This window comes from Orcinus orca, chromosome 6 (assembly GCF_937001465.1).
Source record: "Orcinus orca chromosome 6, mOrcOrc1.1, whole genome shotgun sequence".
NCBI classification, from domain to species: domain Eukaryota; kingdom Metazoa; phylum Chordata; class Mammalia; order Artiodactyla; family Delphinidae; genus Orcinus; species Orcinus orca.
This window is the reverse complement of record NC_064564.1, coordinates 8,674,030-8,695,776: the sequence shown is the minus strand read 5'-3', so window position 1 is coordinate 8,695,776 and position 21,747 is coordinate 8,674,030.

The window sequence follows — 21,747 nt, the reverse complement described above, 5'->3', positions numbered from 1 at the left end:
AGTTTCAACATTAGCAATAGGCACCTTCACCATGGCTTCAATTGGTATCTGTGGACTTGTCAGTTTGGACATTGAATATTCAAAATCTGTTAATCACATTTTCAGTAAACATTACAGTCCTAATCTTTTTAATGTTTATTATATTTTCTGAGGAAAAACAATAGAAATGTTTTCACCTGTTACACAGTATCATTAAAAGAAAGACATTGATTAATGTGTAACTTGATTCAATGATCTGTAATTAAAAATGAGATAGGTATTTGCTCTCAACAGAGCATGATGCTCTTTTTATTATTATCATCCTATTTTAGTCTAATATTGGAATGACTTTATAAACAAAATTATTATTAATTCAAAGAAACAACAAAATGCATTACTGTCCAAATTAGAAGCAAGAAAATTTTCTTTCTTCATTAGTGAGACCAACATATTTTTATTGTGAAATATTAACTCCCTCTACTGTAATTGCCTTTAATTTTCCAAATATATTTTAGCTTTTTTTTTCAAAAAATATAAGCAAGTAATTACAAAGTTACTTTCCCTAGATGGCATATAAACAATATACACAATACTCTTTATCTTTTCTTATTAATTCACATAGATAAATGAAAATAGATACATGCCAGACTTTTTGTTTTCATTCTAATATGAAACATAATTTGACTGTCTCTTTGAATAACTCTTTTCCCTGGAGACTATTCATTAAAGAAGATGAAATTATGTTTTTAATTTTTATTTTATATTGGAGTATAGTTGATTTAAAATGTGTTAGTTTTAGGTGTACAGCAAAGTGATTTAATAATACATACATCTATTCTTTTTCAGATTCTTTTCCCATATAGGTTATAACAGAGTATTGAGTATAGTTCCCTGTGCTATACAGTAGGTCCTCATTGGTTATCTATTTTATATATAGTAGTGTGTATATGTTAATCCCAAACTCCTCATTTATCCCTCTCCCTTTCCCCTCTGGTAACCATAAGTTTGTTTTCTGTACCTGTTGAGTCTCTTTTCGTTTTGGAAATAAGTCATTTGTATCATTTTTTAGATGCCACATATAAGTAATATCATATGATATTGGCCTTTCTCTGTCTGACTTACATCACTTAGTATGATAATCTCTAGGTCCATCCATGTTGCTGCAAATGGCATTATTTCATTCTTTTTTATATGGCTTTGTAATATTCCATTGTATATATATCATGTCTTCTTTATCCATCCATCTGTCAATGTACATTTAGGTTTGTTCCCTGTCTTGGCTATTGTAAATATTGCTGCACTGAATATTGGGGTGCATGTATCTTTTCAGATTACTGTTTTCTATAGATATATGCCAAGGAGTGGGATTGCTGGATCATATGGTAGCTCTATTTTTAGTGTTTTAAGGAACCTCCATACTGTTCTCCATAGTGGTTGTACCAATTCGCATTCCCACCAACACTGTAGGAGGGTTACCTTTTCTCCATAACCTCTCCAGCATTTATTATTTGTAGACTTTTTTGTTTTGTTTTCTTGCGGTATGTGGGCCTCTCACTGTTGTGGCCTCTCCCATTGCAGAGCACAGGCTCCGGACACGCAGGCTCAGCGGCCATGGCTCACGGGCCCAGCCGCTCTGCAGCATGTGGGATCTTCCCGGACTGGGGCATGAACCCGTGTCCCCTGCATCGGCAGGTGGACTCTCAACCACTGTGCCACCAGGGAAGTCCTATTTGTAGACTTTTTGATGTTGTCCATTCTGACCAATGTGAGGTGATACCTCATTGTAGTTTTGATTTGCATTTCTCTCATTATTAGCAATGTTGAGCATTTTTTTCATGTGATTTTTGGCCATCTCTGTGTGTTCTTTGGAAAAATTTCTATTTAGATCTTTTGCCCAGTTTTTAATTTGGTTGGTTGTTTTGTTTTTTGTTTTTATATTGAGCTGCATGTGCTGTTTGTATATTTTAGAAAGTAAGCTCTTGTCAGTTGCATCGTATACAAATATATTTTCCCATTCTGTGGGTTATCTTTTTGTTTGGTTTATGGTTACCTTTGCTGTGCAAAAGATTTTAAGTTTAATTAGATCCCATTTTTTACTATTTGTTTTTATCAGTTTAATTGACCATAGGTGTATGGGTTTATTTCTGGGCTTTCTATCCTGTTCCATTGATCTATAATTCTGACTTTGTGCCAGTACTGTACTGTTTTGATTACTGTAGCTTTATAGTATAGTCTGAAATCAGGGAGCCTGATTCCTCCAGCTCCATTTTTCTTTCCCAAGATTGCTTTGGCTATTTGGGGTCTTTTCTGTTTCCATACAAATTTTAAGATTTTTTGTTCTAGATCTGCAAGAAAAAATGCTATTGGTAATTTGATAGGGATTGCATTGAATCTTTTGATTGGTAGTATAGCCTTTTGACAATATTGATTCTTTCAATCCAAGAACATGGTATATCTTTCCATCTGTTTGTGTCATCTTTGATTTCTTTCATCAGCATATTACAGTTTTTGGAGTACAGATCTTTTGCTTCCTTATATAGGTTTATTCCTAGGTATTTTATTGTTTTTGATGTGATGGTAAATGGGATTGTTTCTTGAATTTCTCTTTCTAATCTTTCGTTGTTAGTGTATAGGAATGCAAGAGGTTTCTGTGTGTTAATTTTGTATCCTGCAACTTTACCAAATTCATTGATGAGCTCTAGTAGTTTTCTGGTAGCATCTTTAGGATTTTCTGTGTATGGTATCATGTCATCTACAAACAGTGACAGCTTTACTTCTTCTTTTACAGTTTGGGTCCCTTTTATTTGTTTTTCTTCTCTTGGTGCCATGGCTAGGACTTCCAAACCTATGTTGAACAAAAGTGGTGAAAGTGGACATCCTTGTCCTTTTCCTGATTAGAGGAAATGCTTTCAGTTGTTCACTTTTGAGTATGATGTTAGCTGTGGGTTTTTCATATAGGTCCTTTATTATATTGAAGTATGTTCCTTCTATGCTCTTTCTGGGGAGTTTTTGTGATAAATGGGTGTTGAATTTTGTCAAAGGTTTTTATGCAGTTTTTGAAATGATCATATGGTTTTTATTCTTCAGTTTGTTTATGTGATATATCACACTTATTGATTTGTGGATATTGAAATATGCTTGCATCCCTGGGATAAATCCCACTTGATCATGTTGTATGATCCTTTTACTATATTGTTGGATTCAGTTTGCTAGTATTTTTTTGAGGGTTTTTGTATCTAAGTTCATTAGTGATATTGGCCTGTAATTTTCTTTTTTGTGGTATCATCAGTAAAGGCAAATATAGAGTAAAGTTAGGAAATTATCCATGCACAAATATGACATAAAAACCAACAATCATGAGAAGAGGAGAGCACAAATGCAAGATATTTGAAATGTATTTGAAATCAAGAGACCAACAACTTAAAACAATCTTGTATATATATAGTATATATATATATACTATATCAAAAGCTGATGGTAACCACAAACCAAAAATGTACAATAGGTATACACACAAAAAAGAAAAAGGAATCCAAACACAACACTAAAGATAATCATCAGATCACAAGAACAGAGAACAAAATGGAAGGAAGAAAAAAGACCTACAAAAACAAATCCAAAACAACTAACAAAATGGCAGTAAGAACATACATATCAGTAATTATCTTAAATGTAAATGAATTAAATGCTCCAACCAAAAGACATAGACTAGCTGAATGGATACAAAAACAAGACCCATATATATGCTTTGTACAAGAGACCCACTTCAGACCTAGGGACACATACAGACTGAAAGTGAGGGGATGGGAAAAGATATTCTATGCAAATGGAAATCAAAAGGAAGCTTGAGTAGCAATTCTCATATCAGACAAAATAGACTTTAAATTAAAGACTGTTACAAGACAAAGAAGGACACTATATAATGATCAAGGGATCAATCCAAGAAGAAGATATAACAATTGTAAATATATATACACTCAACATAGGAGCACCCCAATATATAAGGCAAATGCAAACAGCCATAAAAGGAATAATTGACTGTAACACAATAATAGTGAGGGACTTTAACACCCCACCTACATCAATGGACAGATCATGCAGACAGAAACTCAATAAGGAAATACACACCTTAAGTGACACATTAGACCAGATGAACTTAATTGATATTTACAGAGCATTCCATCTGAAAGCAGCAGAATACACATACTTTTCAAGTGCACATGGAACATTCTCCAGGATATATCACATGCTGGGTTATAAAGCAAGCCTAGGTAAATTTAAGAAAATTGAAATCGTATCAAACATCTTTTCCTACAACAATGCTATGAGATTAGAAGTCAACTACAAGGGAAAAAACTATAAAAAGTGAAAATACATGGAGGCTAAACAATATGCTACTAAACAACCAATGGATCACTGAAGAAAGAGTAAATAAAAGTTACCTAGAGACAAATGAAAATGAAAACGCATCAATCCAAAACCTATGGGATGCAGCAAAAGCAATTCTAAAAGGGAAGTTTATAGCAAGTAAGTTTATAATCTTACATCAGGAAGTAAGAAAAATCACAAATAAACAACCTAACCTTACACCTAAAGCAACTAGAGAAAGAAGAACAAACAAAATCCAAAATTAGCAGAAGGAAAGAAATCATAAAGATCAGAGCAGAAATAAATGAAGTAGAGACTAAGTAAACAGTAGAAAAGATCAATGAAACTAAAAGCTGGTTCTTTGAAAAGATAAACAACATTGATAAACCTTTAGCCAGACTCATCAAGAAAATGAGGGAGAGGGCTCAATTCAATAAAATTAGAAATGAAAAAGAAGTTACAACTGACATCACAGAAATACAAAGGATCATAAGAGACTATTACAAGCAACTCTATGCCAATAAAATGGACAACCTAAAATAAATGGACAAATTCTTGGAAAGGTGCAATCTCCCAATACTGAACCAGGAAGAAGCAGAAAATATGAACAGGCCAATCACAAACACTGAAATTGAAAGTGTCATTAAAAAACTCCCAACAAACAAAAGTCCAGATGGCTTCACAGGCAAATTCTGTCAAACGTTTAGAAAAGAGTTAAGAACTATCTTTCTGAAACTATTTCAAAAAATTGCAGAGGAAGGAACACTCCCAAACTCATTCTATGAGGCCACCATCACTCTGATACCAAAACCAGAGAAGATGCAATGTTTAGTAGGTGGGTTTTTATATGTCTACAGTATTATCACTATTTTACTTATTAAAACTTCAATGTATTTGGAATTTAAAAAGAAGAAATCAATTTTTAAGGAATTTCAGAATCTAAATATGCCCTTAGGAATTTGGATTGTGAATATTATAGCATATTAATGAATCATAAAGGGACTTTCAATAAGTCATTATTATGAGTGTAAACCCATAACTACAATTGTTACTTGGGTTCCACCCAATGTTAATAATGAGGTAATAAGTCACATTTCATTATTTAATTTTTTTCTTAGTACAGTCAAAGTTTTTTGTCAGAAGTAATATAGTATTACTCTTACATTTTATGATACCTAGAGGGAATATAGAAGGTGAAAAATCTCTCATGAACTAGGTCAGATATCTATTCCATCATTTATAAACCTATCTAATTAATTCATCCAAATCTGAAATCCTTTTTGCTACTCTCTATATTTTTATACTATTCTATGTGTAGTTTTCTTTTGGCCATAGGACTTATAATCTTATATACCACATAAAACAGTTATTTATTGTATTTAATGTTTATTGACTTCTCTCTCTATAATGTAATCTTAAGGAAAGGAATTTTTCTTAACTTGTTAATGATTCTGGAAAAATTTGAATCCATATGCAAAAAGAAATGAAAAATGCTCCATCCCTTGCATCAAATAGAAAAATTACCTCAAAATGGATTATAACCCTAAATGAAAACCTAAAGCTACAAAACTTCCAGGAGAAAAAATAAGAGAAAACTCCTTGGAACCTCAGGTTGGGCAAAATTTCTTACACTTGATAGGAAAAATGTGATCTACAAAAGAAAAAAGATAAAACTTTATCACAAGTTTTTCATGATTAAAAAAACATTGTTGAAAGGAATAAAATAAGATAGACTGGAAGAATATATTTGCAAAGTATATAGCTGATAAAGAATTTTTATCAAGAATCAATATAGAAATTACAAACCTCAATTTTAGTAAAATATCAGACTAAAAATAGGTATAAGGTTTTTGACACCTCACCAGAGAAGCATATGAAAAGGTATTCACCATCACTGGTAACTAGGGAAATGCAAATAAAAAACCAAGGTAAGATACTATTACACACCATCACAATGGGATGTAAAGAAAATGACAGACACCGATTTCTGGAGAGGCTGCAGACAGTGGGAACAGTCATCCATTGCTGGTGTGGATTTAAAATGGAACAGCCATTTGAGCAAAGAATTTGTAGCATCTCATAAAAGGAAACACACTCAGAGAAATGCAGTTGAAGGCAGAGTGAGATACCAGGACACAAGGAGCAAAATTATAAAAGTGAAAAAGAAAATACCAAATTGGTAAAGACTTGAAGCAACTGAAACTCACAACTGTTCCTGCTGGGAGAACATAAGAGTAAAACCACTTTGAGAAGCTCTCGGAAGTATCTGCTATCAAAGAACACACGTAGATCCTATAGCACAGAAACGTCAATCCCCAGCTTTTGACCAGTGGCAAACTGTGGAGATACTCATACAAGTGCACAAGAATATTCAGAAAAGCTCTGTGCATTATAGCCCCAAAGTAGAAAGTACCCAGATGTCCATCAGATATTCAGTGGTATCATAGCTCATTCATAAAATTTGAACTTTTTCCAAAATTCACTGTCCATGATAAGTTCTCTTTTCTATATATGTGTTAAACCTCATGTAAAAGCTAAACAAAAGTCCATGTTATATATGATTGGTTAACTTTATACAGGGCAATAAAACAATATTATCTTTAAGAAAATAAATAAAAGTAAGCATGCAATTGCTGTATGATCCAAAAATCTCACTCTGATGTATTGATCCCAATAAAATTTAAATTCGTATTCACAGAAAACCTTTTCACAAATGCTTAGAGCAATTTTATTCACGTTCACCCAAAACTCAAAGTCCCAATGTCCTTCAACGGGTAGATGGATAAACTAACTCGTACGTTTATGCAGTGGTCTGCTATTTGTCAATACAAAGGAATAAAGTACTGCTATAGTTAACATAGATAATTGTGGAATACTTTATGCTAATTTAGGTGAGCAAGATTCAGAAAGCAATATAAGAATGATTCCCTTTATTTTTTATTTATTTATTTTTTTGCGGTACACGGGCCTCTCGCTGTTGTGGCCTCTCCTGCTGCGGAGCACAGGCTCCGGACATGCAGGCTCAGCGGCCATGGCTCACGGGCCCAGCCACTCCACGGCATGTGGGATCTTCCCGGACCGGGGCACGAACCCATGTCTCCTGCATCGGCAGGCGGACTCTCAACCACTGCGCCACCAGGGAAGCCCAAGAATGATTCCCTTTATAAGCCTTTCTGGGAAATCAAAACAACGGGGGCAGAAAACAAATAGCAGCTCTCATAAGACAGGTGGGCAATCACCTTTGAGCAGTAAATTACTGTAGTGGGTACCAACAGCTGAGGGGAGCCTGAGGGGAGTTATAAAAATATATTTACCGTCATCATGATTGTGTCTCACTGTGTTATGTGTCATGTTTTCATTGCACACAGGCACATGACATACCTCATCACAGTGCATGTTTTTGAAAGTTAAAGACGATATTTTACTTATTTGGGGACTTGAACCTTGATATTAACTATCATAATTTTTAAAAAATTTACACATTTATGTGGGAATATCTTGTAATTTTTTCTTTTCATATAATATGGCTAATCCTCACTCCTGGACAGTGATTTCAGTGTGTCCGATTTCACCTTTTTTTTTTTTTTTGCGGTACACGGGCCTCTCACTGTTGGGGCCTCTCCCGTTGCGGAGCACAGGCTCCGGACACGCAGGCTCAGTGGCCATGGCTCACGGGCGCAGCCGCTCCGCGGCATGTGGGATCTTCCCGGACCGGGGCACGAACCCGTGTCCCCTGCATCGGCAGGCGGACTCTCAACCACTGCGCCACCAGGGAAGCCCTGATTTCACCATTTTTAATAAAGTTATATTTCACTCTGCTCTTGAAAGGCTATTACAGAAAGGCCCCATCTGTGACTAGGCTCCTGGTTTCCCCTAAGTCAGCACCAAAGAACAATCAAAGACAGGAACAAAGATCCATTGGTTGATACAAAGAATGAATATTATAGACCATTATAACATAACATCAGTTACACACCTGTCAGCAGTGTCTAGAGAATTATTAAGCCATGATAAAGTTTCAAAAAGTAACTCAGAAAAAGAACTAGTTACAATTTTGCAGAACAGGTAAGGTTTTGTTTTGTTTTGTTTTATTTTTTTTAATAAAAATCTTTAAATGATCCCTTATGATGGTTGTAGTAGAAAATTTAACTGACACTGTAAAGCTGGGGTTCAAAAGATTTTGCTTGCCTGGGACTTCTTCGTTTATCATAAATTTCATCATTAAGCGTTTACCTTTAGAAAAGACTTCACGTGAAAGACAGAAAGCTGATATTTCAGATTCAGGAGAAAGTACATTATTTATGTGTGTAGTTGGATTTTAGGGAAAACTCCACAGTGTGCAAATTCATGAAAGAACATTTACCTGAAAATGGGAGACATGAAGTAGCTATTTTATTTTTAATAGGCCTGCTTATAATACATAGAAATTTTGTCAGGGGATACTAAAGTCTGATAAAAAATATTTACTGTTCAAATTCAAAATATAAATAGAAATATGAGTTTGTTATCATACTTCTTAAATAGGAATAAGTTTGTAAGCATTTTACCAATATCTATTTGTATTCAAAGGGGTAATATGCTGATACTACCCTGGCTTTAGCTTTATTTTTTTTTCTTTCAAGGTTATTCCACAAGGTTATTCTATAATAACCTTGTGGAATATTTTGTTATTCTACATCAATACTTCTCTGGGTGTTCTATAACTTGACTTTAAATAACAGGTATTCGTTTCAAACTTTTCACTAATTTTCACATTAATGTGCTTCTGCTCTATTATAAAATGTCTGATTTAATTAAGAAACTGAATCTCATTAGTGAGAGAATAGGAATTGTAAAACAGCAAGAAGAAGCTCTCATGTATTGCTGGTGGAAATGCAAAATGATGCAGCCACTTTGGAAGATAGTTTGGCAGTTTTTTACAAATCTAAACATAGTCTTACTGTACAATTCAGTAACTATGCCTCTAAGTATTTACCCAACTGATTTGAAAACATATCCACACAAAACCCTGCATGTGAATGTTTATAGCAGCTTAATTCATAATTGCAAAAACTGGAAGCAACCCAGATATCTTTAATAGGTGAAAGGAAAAACAAACTACTACACATCCATTCAACGAAATACAATTTGTCCATAAAAAGAAACTTGCTATTAAGCCACAAAAGGACATGGATCAACCTTAAGTACATATTGGAAGTAAAAGAAACTGGTCTTAAAATGCTACACACTGTATGATTCCAATTGTATGATATTCTGGAAAAGGTAAATCTGTTAAAAATCAGCAACTGTCAAAGGTTTGGGGAGAGGGAACTGTGGCTTTAATAGGTAAGGCACATGGATTTTTTTGTGGGGGTGGGTGAAATAGTGGATGCAGGACATGCATTTGTCCAAACCCATAGCATTTTATAGCACAAAGAGTAAATCTTAATATATGCAATTTAAAAAATCATTTAGGAGCTCAAGGATGACAGTTTGGATGCAGAATGTGACAACACAGTCTAACAATGTCATCCATGTTCGGTGGATGGTGGGACCCAGGTCTCCCAGTGTTGGAGAGGAGGTTACAGATAAGCAAAAAGAGGACCTCTGACATGCCCCTGGTGGTAACGGACTGCAGTGGGAGACGTCGGTATGAACTCGTATGACCTTAGTACAGATACAGATGATTGCATACAGCTATAATTATAGATATCTGTATTTTCGAGTTAGCATACTTGCATACATGTCCTTTCTCTGTCAGCAAAGAGGGTCTAAAAGCAATGTCACTCCAGTGGTGATGGCTACACTTAGCACTCAGATCTTGGTGTCTAATATTATTATCTAGTAAAAGAAAACAGGTCTTTTAGATGGATGATTCTAGGACTGGGCAGGAAATATATAAGATGAGCCTGGAATATCTTTTAGTGCAAGAAAGAAAGAAAATGCTAAAAAATAAAAATAATGGGAGTTTGTCAGGGACACAGAAGCCAGTCGAAAGATGACCTGATGTTCAAAGCTGGAAATATTTAAGCAAAATTATAAATAATGTATCACTGGATTATAATCTAAAATAAATATCCGTGAGCTCATAACTGATATAAGTAAATGATTGAATAAATATATAAGGAAGAGACAAATTTTCCATGCAGAAAAATTCCCAATAATGTATGCAGATAGTCTGTTTTCCAGGAGGTGGAACATAGATAAACTCTCCACCCCTTAAGTGTTGGCTGCACATAGCAAGTTCCTTCCAAAGAGTACAGTATGGAGAAGGGGACAGGGGCAGGAATTTACTAGTGAATAAATCTGACCAACCCTACCTCAGCCAGGTGATCAAGGTTAACATTCTTAGTGATAAAGCAAGTTGATCGTACATACTCTTGGTATCATGTGACATTTATGGTACTTTACCTCTGTGGTCTTCTCCCCAAAACAAAATCCAAGTCTAATTGTAAGAAGAAAGTTAGACATATCCTGCTTAAGGGGAATTCTATAAAATACCTGACCAGTACTCAGCAAAACCGTCAAGGTCATCTAACGCAAGGAAAGTCTCAGAAACTGTCACAGCCAAGAGAAGTCTAAGGAGAAATGAAGTCTAAATGTAATGTGGGATCCTGGAACAGAAAAAAGATTTTAAGTGAAAACGGAGGAAATTTGAATAAATTATGGACTTTAGTTAGTGATCATCAATATTGATTGATATAACAATATTCATTATAGTTGCTGTGTCATATAAATATAAAATGGGGAAACTGGCTGCACTTTATCTTTGCAATTTTTTGGAAATCTAAAACTTCTCTAAGATTATTTTTGAAAGTAAGAAGAGATAAAGAAAAATGGAAAATATGGACCAATGAAATGTACAGATTTGATATATATGGAACATTGAGCCATATGACCATATCTAAGATTATGAACAATAAAACTTGGCAGGAGTATATAATGTCGACTTTATTAATTGAAATATCTTCAAGATGACACACAATTTTAGGTGTCGTGAACCTTGTTAAATTTTTCAAAATGTAAGATACAGTGGAGGAACTAAGTGTAGTGTACAGTAGCTCTTTTGCACATTTCCCCCAAACTCAATGGGAACAAAATATTTAGTATAATTTCTGAATAAAAATTTTGAAATAGTTATTACTCTCACAGAAACCTTGCTCTAATATTTTATGTGGGAAAAAAGTTGTATATCCTAGAAAGAAATGGTTGATAGAGTTGCTTTAAGAAGTAAGATCCGGGGCTTCCCTGGTGGCGCAGTGGTTGAGAATCCGCCTGCCAAAGCAGGGGACACGGATTCGAGCCCTGGTCTGGGAAGACCCCACATGCCGCAGAACAACTGGGCCCGTGAGCCACAACTACTGAGCCTGTGCGTCTGGAGCCTGTGCTCCGCAACAAGAGAGGCCACAACAGTGAGAGGCCCGTGCACTGCGATGAAGAGTGGCCCCCACTTGCCGCAACTAGAGAAAGCCCGAGTGCAGCAAAGAAGACCCAACGCAGCCAAAAATAAATAAATAAATAAAATAAATTTATTTTTAAAAAAGACAATTGGTTTAAAAAAAAAGATCCATTTAAATTTATAAGATAAAAACAGAGGTTGGCAATTAAAAGAAGATATAAATTCCTATAGAAATTGTGAATATTTTTCTTAGGAAAAATTTGGTGCAGGGAAGATAAAACCATTCAAGGGAATGAGATTTATTATAAGTATTTATTCATCACTGAATCTAAGGGACCTTCAAACAGGGGGACTCCAGAGAGGCTGCAGTCCAGGAAACGTTTTCAATTGCTCCTTTTTTCTCTGATATCTGCTGCTTTCAGCACAAAACTGCATGTAACTTTTGCATACTCACTAATCATTTTGAAAAAATTCATTGTGAGATTGGCTGTTTGGTCTAAGAGATGTGACAATCATCTCTACCTGGTGACCTTTCGTTCAGTAGCTCGAGTTGCTTTTTTGGTTGACGCAGACGAAAAACTAAACTTAAGCTTGTTAACATAAGTTAATTATTCACATTACAGATATGTTTGGAGTCTAGAGTCAGGTGACATATTTTTATTTAAAATTCGTGATTGCGAATTCAACCTCGTCCGTTCTTAGAAGAGCTTCCTGTTCCATCTGAAGATCTTCCTTCCTGTGGTAACTCGTAAGGTTCCAGAGACATCACACGGTCCAGAATGTCATGTAGTTATATGCTATTTCCTCCGGACATAATCATCTCAGGATGTGCTCCACTGAGTCTCCACGCACTGCCTCTGCTGCGTGCTGGCAAACTTGGTTTCCACTTGAGAGCCAGTGTCCATCACTGTAGGCACCAGAGCCCCTTCCCAGGCTTCAGCAGGAGTCCTCCAAGGAAATCTTGCTGTGCATTGAGGCTTCTCACGTCTCCAGTTTTAATTCAACGCCCCCGCCCCAGCTAGAAGCTCTGCTGCTTTTCTTTCAGCCCCTGCCCTCCCTGAATCCTGCCTTTGCCCCCAGCATGTACCCCAAGTGGGCAAAAGCCTCAGGGAAACACGTGGGTGCCGGGACCCCAGTTCTCAGCCTTCCATTCTCTCCTGCCGCTTCCACACCTACCTGAGGCCTCCTCCCGCTGTCTCCCCTGCAGGATGTGTGGTTCTTCTCACTTGTGTGTCTAGTTATTCTCACCTGGGCACTGGTCTGTTACAGATTACTCAGTCTGCCCAGAAAGTGGAGATTCTCTCTCTTTAAAAAGAGGAAGAAAATCTTTTTATGGAAGGATATTCTACATAAAAAGCATACAAGCCCTAAGTAAACACTCTATGAGTTATAACAATGAACACAGCTGTGTAAACAAGACATAGGCAAGAAAGAGGATTGGGGACTTCCCTGGTAGTCCAGTGGTTAAGACTCCGTGCTTCCAGTGCAGGGGATGCGGGTTCGGGCCCTGGTCGGGGAACTAAGATGCCGCGCACGTAGCGCGGCCAAAACAAAAAACAAAACCCCAAAAACCCCAGGGGATTTCCAGAGACACATAATTCTCTCTTGCACATCTCTCAACTTCTGTCTAATATAATATACCCACAAGTAACCAATTTTTTGAGTTCTACTTAGGTTAAAACTTGACTTTTGAAAACGAAATAATTTACATAAATTTGTGAAGGCAATTATACAGGATGTATTTTGTGTGTGGCTGACTTTTTTATTCAGCATTATGTTAGCAAGGTTCATCAAATGGTGTGCAAAGTGTTGGTTTGTTAGTTTTTATTGCTGTATTGTATTTTGAGGTATGGATATGCACGAGATTATCAATTTCTTGTCTTTGGGTACTTGGGTTGTGTCCACGCTGGTGGCTGTAGATATTCTAGAACATGTCTTCATACATGCAACCACTTCCTTTCAACCTTCTGAGCTGGGACCTTTCTCCCAGAGGGGGCCCCTTCAACCTGTCAGCATGGACATTAATGCAAGGTTTCTGCAGATAAGTTATCTTAGTTTTTCTTTTACTTATGGGGAGACAGGTAGGCAATAAATTTTGCCTTTATTTTTGAAGGAAATTTTTTCCGGATATAGAATTCTATGCCTGGTCATATTGACATCCTTACACATTTTAACAAGTGTCTGTTAAAAGAAACCATATTCTCAAGCCAGCAATTACTACTAAGATAAAAATAATTGCTTTTTGATATCTCAAGCCTTAGACAATGAGAGCTAGAATTTATTTTTTAGTCTAGACCTGTATAAGTAATCACGTTGTTAAAATAAACTTGTCCTAAAATATCACTTTCAGCAAAACTTTAGAAATTAATTCGATTATTATGTTTGCATTTAGAAATTGACTTGTATTCAGTTATATATTAACATGAATCTTATTTATCATGCTTAGAGATATTTTAGTTATGGTTTACATGAAATAATTTATAATTCCAGGGAATTAGAAACTGTATATTTGTTTGATAATTTGCTTCTTCAGATCAAATCACCGAAACACTCTTTTTTATCGTTGTAAAGTTGAAGTGAGAAGTATTAAAGTTTCCATTTAAGTTTCAAAGGTTATTTTATGCAAATTAACTTTATTCCATATAATGTTCTATAAAAAATTTCATCAGATTAGAACTTTACTTTTCACATGAGCATATTAAATCCTACAGAGCTAAACCAACCCCAGTTATACATGATCAATTTATAGCATTCTTTTGTATTGAAACTACTGTATCAAGAGAAAGGAAGATAATAAAACTTTGTGTTAGTCAGAACTCTTGGTTTCCCACTACAAAATCCAAATTAATCCTAATCTTATGTTTAAAAAAAAAAACACGAATCCATTGTTCACCTGAATATATTATGAGAAATCATGGGGGAACTTAACCTTAGGGATGGTTGAAACCCATGTGCCTAGACATTGTAAATATCTTTTCCTTCTTTTTTCATCCCTGCCTCTTCCTGAATGTCGCCTTCATACATGAAGCCTAGCTCTCCTAAAGGCAGGCTTGCCTCTTTACAACTACTAAGCCAGAAAAGAGTCTTGTCTATAAATCTAACCAGGAAAATGTCCAGGAAAGACTTTAATGTCTCAGCTCATCATCTCTGGACCAATCACTATTATGTGAGTGGAGTATTAGAATTACTCCAAGTTTGGTTAGATATCCACTTCTGAAGTCAGGGGCTGGTTGGCAAACCGAAACAGGATCACTTGGTTAGGGCAAGAAAAAAGCAGATCCTCATATAAAGGAGGGAGGCTGTTATCCGAATTTCCAGAGAAAAAGAAGTGCATACACTTTGTATATAATAACTATCAGTGATAATATTTTGCACTGAGAAGTACACTATGGCAGAAATCCTATTCTTACAATTCAAGATAGTTTTATGAGAGACTGAACTCATTTAAAATGACTAATTTCCACAGAACCACGTAGGAGTAGGCATAATATCACACTAACGCTAGAGTTCTAACATTTCATGTTTTTCTGTGTTTTATTCTCTTTTATCCTTTTCTCACCAGTATCTTTTCTTTCCCATTGTCATGATAAATCTCAAGAGAAAACTAGAAAATTCATTATATGTCAGTCAACATTGACTATAATGATCAATAAGAAACTAACATCCCGCTACGCATGGTCCTGGCTGGCAAAAGCACTAGATAAGCGTCTGTTGGTACCACTAAAAGGGTATCATTTTATTATGTCTTCCCACTTTTATCTGCTTCTGAGACAAGAGGCATGAAGCATCACATGTGGGTATTTTTCCCATCATCTCATTTTGCCAAGGATAGAAATAGGAAGGTGATAAAGAAGAGAGGCTGGTGGTGAGGAGATAAAGTAATGAAGCACTAAAGGTAGTGTCCAGCAGCAATAGGTGGAGGACGGATACAAGTGAGCCGCAGAGGCCTTGTCCCCACCCTCCTAGACCTCTCAGAAAAATACTGCTGTCAAAGTCTGTTCACCTCAAATAATGACACACCACATGGAGTACTATTTTCAAAAGACCTTCAAGGATGTCCAGTGACAGAAGCCTATGAAATGGGTTAAGTGGGGCATCTCTGATGGTATTTTTCTGCAAACTTGCTTTTCATGGTGCAGAATTTCATGAACTTATTATTTTGGAGCTCACATATGCTGATACAACTTTATAAGAGTTAGAGTATTGTATGCACCAGGGACTTTTTTTTAATGAAAAGGGGTGATTTCCCATAGCAAAAAGATGTATAGTAAGAAAAATGACTCAGAGTAACTCGCTTAACTTTGCAGGTTACAAGTACTGGATACTTATATTTAAATCTGAAAGGTGTTTCTGTAACATAACTTTATTAATTTAAAATATAAAAAATTTCTATTTGAAAATAAAATTTTTAATTAGGAGAATTTATTTTTTTCCACAGGAAGCTGTTCACTTATTCATACTAGCTTAAAGCATTAAAAAAAGAAAGAAAGAAAGAAAAGAGTTGCAGACCGTATAAATGTACGAACAGAAAGGAATATGAATTCATTTTTACCATCACATATTACAGTTGTGGTTTATAGAACATTATTTTAGAGGTCGAAGAAATCAGACTTTCCCTTGTGTATTATAATGTGCATGTGTTTTATAACCAGTTTATAAAGTAAAATTGAAAAAGGCATTGGGATTTCTATATATTTATATCTGAACAAGTACATTAATAGTCTATGTACATAAAGCAATAAATAAGAATAAAGTTGTAAAAAAATAACTGATATGGGTCTAAATATCTAGTGTATAAAATTATATGTACACTCATAAAAATGTGCAAAAGTGTGATTCACATCATAAAATCCACAGAATGGTATTCTGACCACCCCCCAGAACACTGCAACTAGTATTCACCTAAATGTTTTAAATAAGGAAATTCTCAAAAAAAGTAATAAATTAATGTAACTGTTTAAAGCCTAAATTCAGAATTATTTAATACTGTATTCTTATTGGGAGCTTAGTATATATTAAGGGCTTTGCATACATCATCTCATTTTATCCTCATTTCAAAGGAGATTTCTATTTTAATCCTCAGTTCTGAGAAAAGGAAATGGAAGTTTAGATAGATGAAACAATTTCCCCAACAAAAAGCAAAAACAAATCTATTCAGTGCCTGGCTCTGAATCCATTTTTTCCTAATTACAAAGTTGATGTTTTTAACCTTTTATTGTAGATGTTTCTACTACCTGTATTCTACTCAGATTTGATTAATATGTAGCATGAGACATACCTGTGGAGTGTTCATATTTTAAAACGAGTTTGACTTTGGAAGACTCAAGATGAAGTTTACTGTCGTTTTCTAAAAGTCGAAACCTTACTATTTGGCACCAATATTTGAGAACGGTTTTATTCCCACATCCATTTACTCATTTAATTATTTAACCAAGTTTTATAAAAGTCCAACTATGTCCCAAGTGCTGTTTAAGTACGGTTGATAGAGCAGGAAAAAAATTAAACAGACAAAAATCCATGCCCTCATGGAAATAACATTCTGGAGGACAGAGATCGGCAATTAATTAAATAAGCATCTATCTATCGATCTACCTACCTACCTACCTACCTATGTCATTTTAAATGGTGAGCAATCCCATGGAGAAAAATTTTTAAATTTCATTAATTAATAAAGAGTCACAGGATATGTTAGGATTGCCATTTGAAATAGAACATTTGGAGAAGTCCTCACTAAGGATGTGAACTGGATAGGGAACCAGGTGGATATCTGGGGAAAGAGCCTTCCCGGGAAGGAGCTGCAAGTATAAAGATGGACATGTGTGAGGAATGTTCAGTGAAGAACCAGGTATCAGAACTGGAGGGGAAAGTGAGGTCAAGAGAAGTTTCCTTGATGTTTTTTGTTTTAGGAGAAAAATATTATTTTATTTCTTCTAACATTAGAAAAATTGAAGGTGAAGGAAGGGCAAGGGGAATTGCAGAAAGAAGTTCTGTGGACAAGTAGGAAGACACGGAAGCTGTTTCAGGAGTGACCATATTGGCCTTTCCTGGGAACATAGGCAGTCCCTCCGTAAAAAGTCTAAGAGAAGATAAAAGTACATGGGTGTGGGGAGGTAAATAGATGGGGTGGTAAAAGCTTGTGAATTATCTCCCCTGATTGCTTCAATTTTCTCAGAAACTTAGGAAGTGAGGTCATCTGTTACCAGTACAGAGGAAGAGGGTTTGAGTAGATGAAATCTATGTGAAATCAACATACAAAATAGAGAATGGAGCAAAGAGATGGGGTAATGTGACCGCTTGTTAGCCTTGGGTCCACCTGAGTGTAAAAGGTGTGAATGAGGGCTTCCCTGGTGGCGCAGTGGTTGGGGATCCACCTGCCGATGCAGGGGACACGAGTCCGTGCCCCGGTCCGGGAGGATCCCATGTGCCGCGGAGCGGCTGGGCCCGTGAGCCATGGCCGCTGAGCCTGCGCGTCCGGAGCCTGTGCTCCGCAACGGGAGAGGCCACAACAGTGAGAGGCCCGCATACCGCAAAAAAAAAAAAAAAAAAAAAAGGTGTGAATGAGCAGACATCCACAGTGAGGTGGTGATGTATCTTTTTCCAGCCACATTCCTCTGCATTTCCTGTTAGACTCTAAATAGTCTCTCTAGATAATAGGAAAGAGAGAGTTACTTAATAGCTCTGCCAGAACCACTTGATGTCCCCCAAGAAAAACCACTCTTTCCAGGCAGGTTATGGCTTAATCACAGCTTGAATTTGACTGCAGAGCCTCAGGCCAGCGTGTGGCCCAGCTGCTCTGATCTCTGGAGGAAACATGACCATTAACTCTGCTTCCAGGTCTGTACAACATGCAAGCTCAGGTGGAATTTTCAGGATTGTGTTTAATTGAATTAAATATATAACAAATGATACTTCTTCATATATGTGCATTTTAATTTCAAGTTGAATAACTTGGAGAGTGTTGTCTGTTTCATCCCTGGCAAGAACAGTTCTTGAGGTTTTCTTAGAGTCCACACTCTCATGATATAGTGAAAACAGTGATTTCTCAGAACAAAAGCCAAAACCAGGAGCCAACAGGAATGACAGGAACAGGCATCTAATCTCCAGTCATAAAATGGGAGAGAACACTATGATTTGTAAGTAATGTGGATTTCTTTCCCACACGTCTATTTCAGACTCAAAATTTTCCATCAGCATCTCTGTATCCATCACTGGAGATGAAATAAAAAGGTTGCCAAGAAGTCCATCACTTAAAACCTGTGTTTTTTGACTGCACAAGCAATTCAGAGCTCTTAAGGAAATTAAGGAGATAAAACATCTTACTTTGGGGGGCTGAAATTTTGAGTAGGGAACCATAAAATAGAAATATTTTTATCTTTCAAAGTTCCCAAATTGCATCATAAGCATAAAAATATGCTCAACAACTATTTAAACTTTAATAAGAAATTGCAGTATTTTCCCTCTCCAAGATTTTATTTTTAATTGAAGCGGTAGATGACGGACAATGGCTGTCAACAGCCCTTGGTGGGAAAGCTGCCCATTAAGTGAAATTCTTGACAATTGACCATCTGGGATTTTTCCTGATGAATTCGCTTTCTGAAACCTGTGTAATGTCATTGTTTATCCCGTGCTATCTTGAGGGTAAATATGAATGGGTGCACCTCTCTCTCTATGTATATTTTAAGCTAACGTAGCCTTTTCACTTTTAGTTGTAAACTCATAAAACCTCTTTTTTCTCTTCATTCACACAAGCTCTAAGGTCAGGAGCACGCCCATCAACTATAATAATATTTCCAGAAGTCACTCACAGAGTCTAACTTACAGGTTTTTAGACACTGAATGTCTTGACCATGTGATGTACCCTTGGGTCATTTCCATTGTCCTTTTGTTCTAAGGGAAGCTTACGGCTGTGTTACCATTCAGCCAAGTAGCAACTGTGTCTTTGTATATTTTCCTATCTGGTTATTCAGAGAGCATAAAAATTGGCATGTGCCTCATTGGAAAGGAGAAAAAATGTCTGCAAAATGCTAACACAACATTATGATACTTACAGATCATCAGACTGTAAGGAAATTAAGCCTGTAATAACAATAGTTTTGAATTTTAAATGTTCTGTAATTTATGAATACCTATTATAGAATTAATCTCACACGATCTCAAGTACATTTCAGGAAGCCTGGATAAAGCTGTGAGACAAAAAGCATACAGATATTTTAACCCTTACTTAATTTACAAAGCAAGGTTTTATATAGTTAGGTCTAATTGTTAATGTTTCAGAAGAAATTTTTTGTGATGAATATGAATCCCAAAGTAATTTTCATAAGTGCTTTTTAATAAAAATAATATAAAAATTTTATGCTAATACTATAGCGTCAGTTACTTCCAAGCCAATAAAATAATTATGTTTGCCACATTCGAGCCAATAAAATAATTTTTTATATATATATATATATATATATATATATATATATATATTTTTTTTTTTTTTTTGCATTACACGGCCTCTCACTGTGTGGCCTCTCCCGTTGCGGAGCACATGCTCCGGACGCGCAGGCTCAGCGGCCATGGCTCACGGGCCTAGCCTCTCCGCGGCATGTGGGATCTTCCTGGACCGGGGCACGAACCCGTGTCCCCTGCATCGGCAGGCGGACTCTCAACCACTGCGCCACCAGGGCAGCCCAAAATAATTATATTTTGATATTTATAATTAGCATTACAGCAAGCTATATTCAATATCAGCTCTTAAATGCTTTCAATTTCATTTAATAAACAAATCTGATAAAACTTAAAAATCATTATAATATGTGATGATTTGTAGAATACTTAATAGACCAACACAATGATTTTATCAGAGTGATAGCCATTTCTGTATATAGTATAGATATTTCTGTATATAGTATAGATATTTCTGTATATTGCCCTGAACTATTCATGAAAGAATGGCATTTAATATAAAGCTGAATGTCAGTTAGTTCTGTGAAAAGCTTGGGTTGACATCTATAGGAAGAAAAATTTAAAAACCAACATTATAAAAAAATGCTTATAATTTGAACTCCTAGACTCAGCTGTACAGACCTTTTCTCCCCTTCTTTCTCTCTTCCTCCTTCCCTCCCTCCCTTCCTCCCTTCCTCCCTTCCTCCCTCCCTTCCTTCCTTCCTTCCTTCCTTCCTTCCTGGTTTATCCCAGGAGATTGGATATAGCTCCCTGTTCTATACAGTAGGACATTAGTGTTTATCCATTCTAAATGAATAGTTTGCATCTACCATCCCCAAGTTACCAATCCATCCCTCTCCTTCCCTCCGCCCGTCCCCTTGGCAACCACAAGTCTGATCCCTATGTCTGTAAAGTCTGTTTCTCTTTTGTAGATAGGTTCATTTGTGCCATATTTTAGATTCCACATGTAAGTGATATCATATGGTATTTGTCTCTCTTTCTGATTTACTTCACTTAGTATGATAATCTCTCTAGTTGTATCCATGCTGCTGCAAATGGCATTATTTTGTTCATTTTTATGGCTGAGTAGTATTCCATTGTATATAGGTACCACATCTTCTTTATCCATTCATCTGTCAATGTACATTTAGGTTGTTTCCAAGTTTTGGCTATTGTGAATAGTGCTGCTATGAACATAGGGGTGCATGTATCTTTTTGAATCATAGTTTTGTCCGGGTATATGCCCAGGAGTGGGATTGCTGGATCATATGGTGATTCTGTTTTTAGTTTGCTGAGGAACCTCCATACTGTTTTCCATAGTGACTACACCAACTTACATTCCCACCAACAGTGTAGGAGGACTCCCTTTTCTCCACACCTCCTCCAGCATTTGTTATTTGTTAACTTTTTAATGATGGCCATTCTGACCAGTGTGAGGTGGTACCTCACTGCAGTTTTGTTTTGCATTTCTCTAATAATTAGTGATTTTGAGCATATTTTCAGGTCCCTACTGGCCATCTGTATGTCCTCTTTGGAGAAATGTCTGTTAAGGTTTTCTGTCCATTTTTTGATTGGGTTGATTGTTTTTGGTG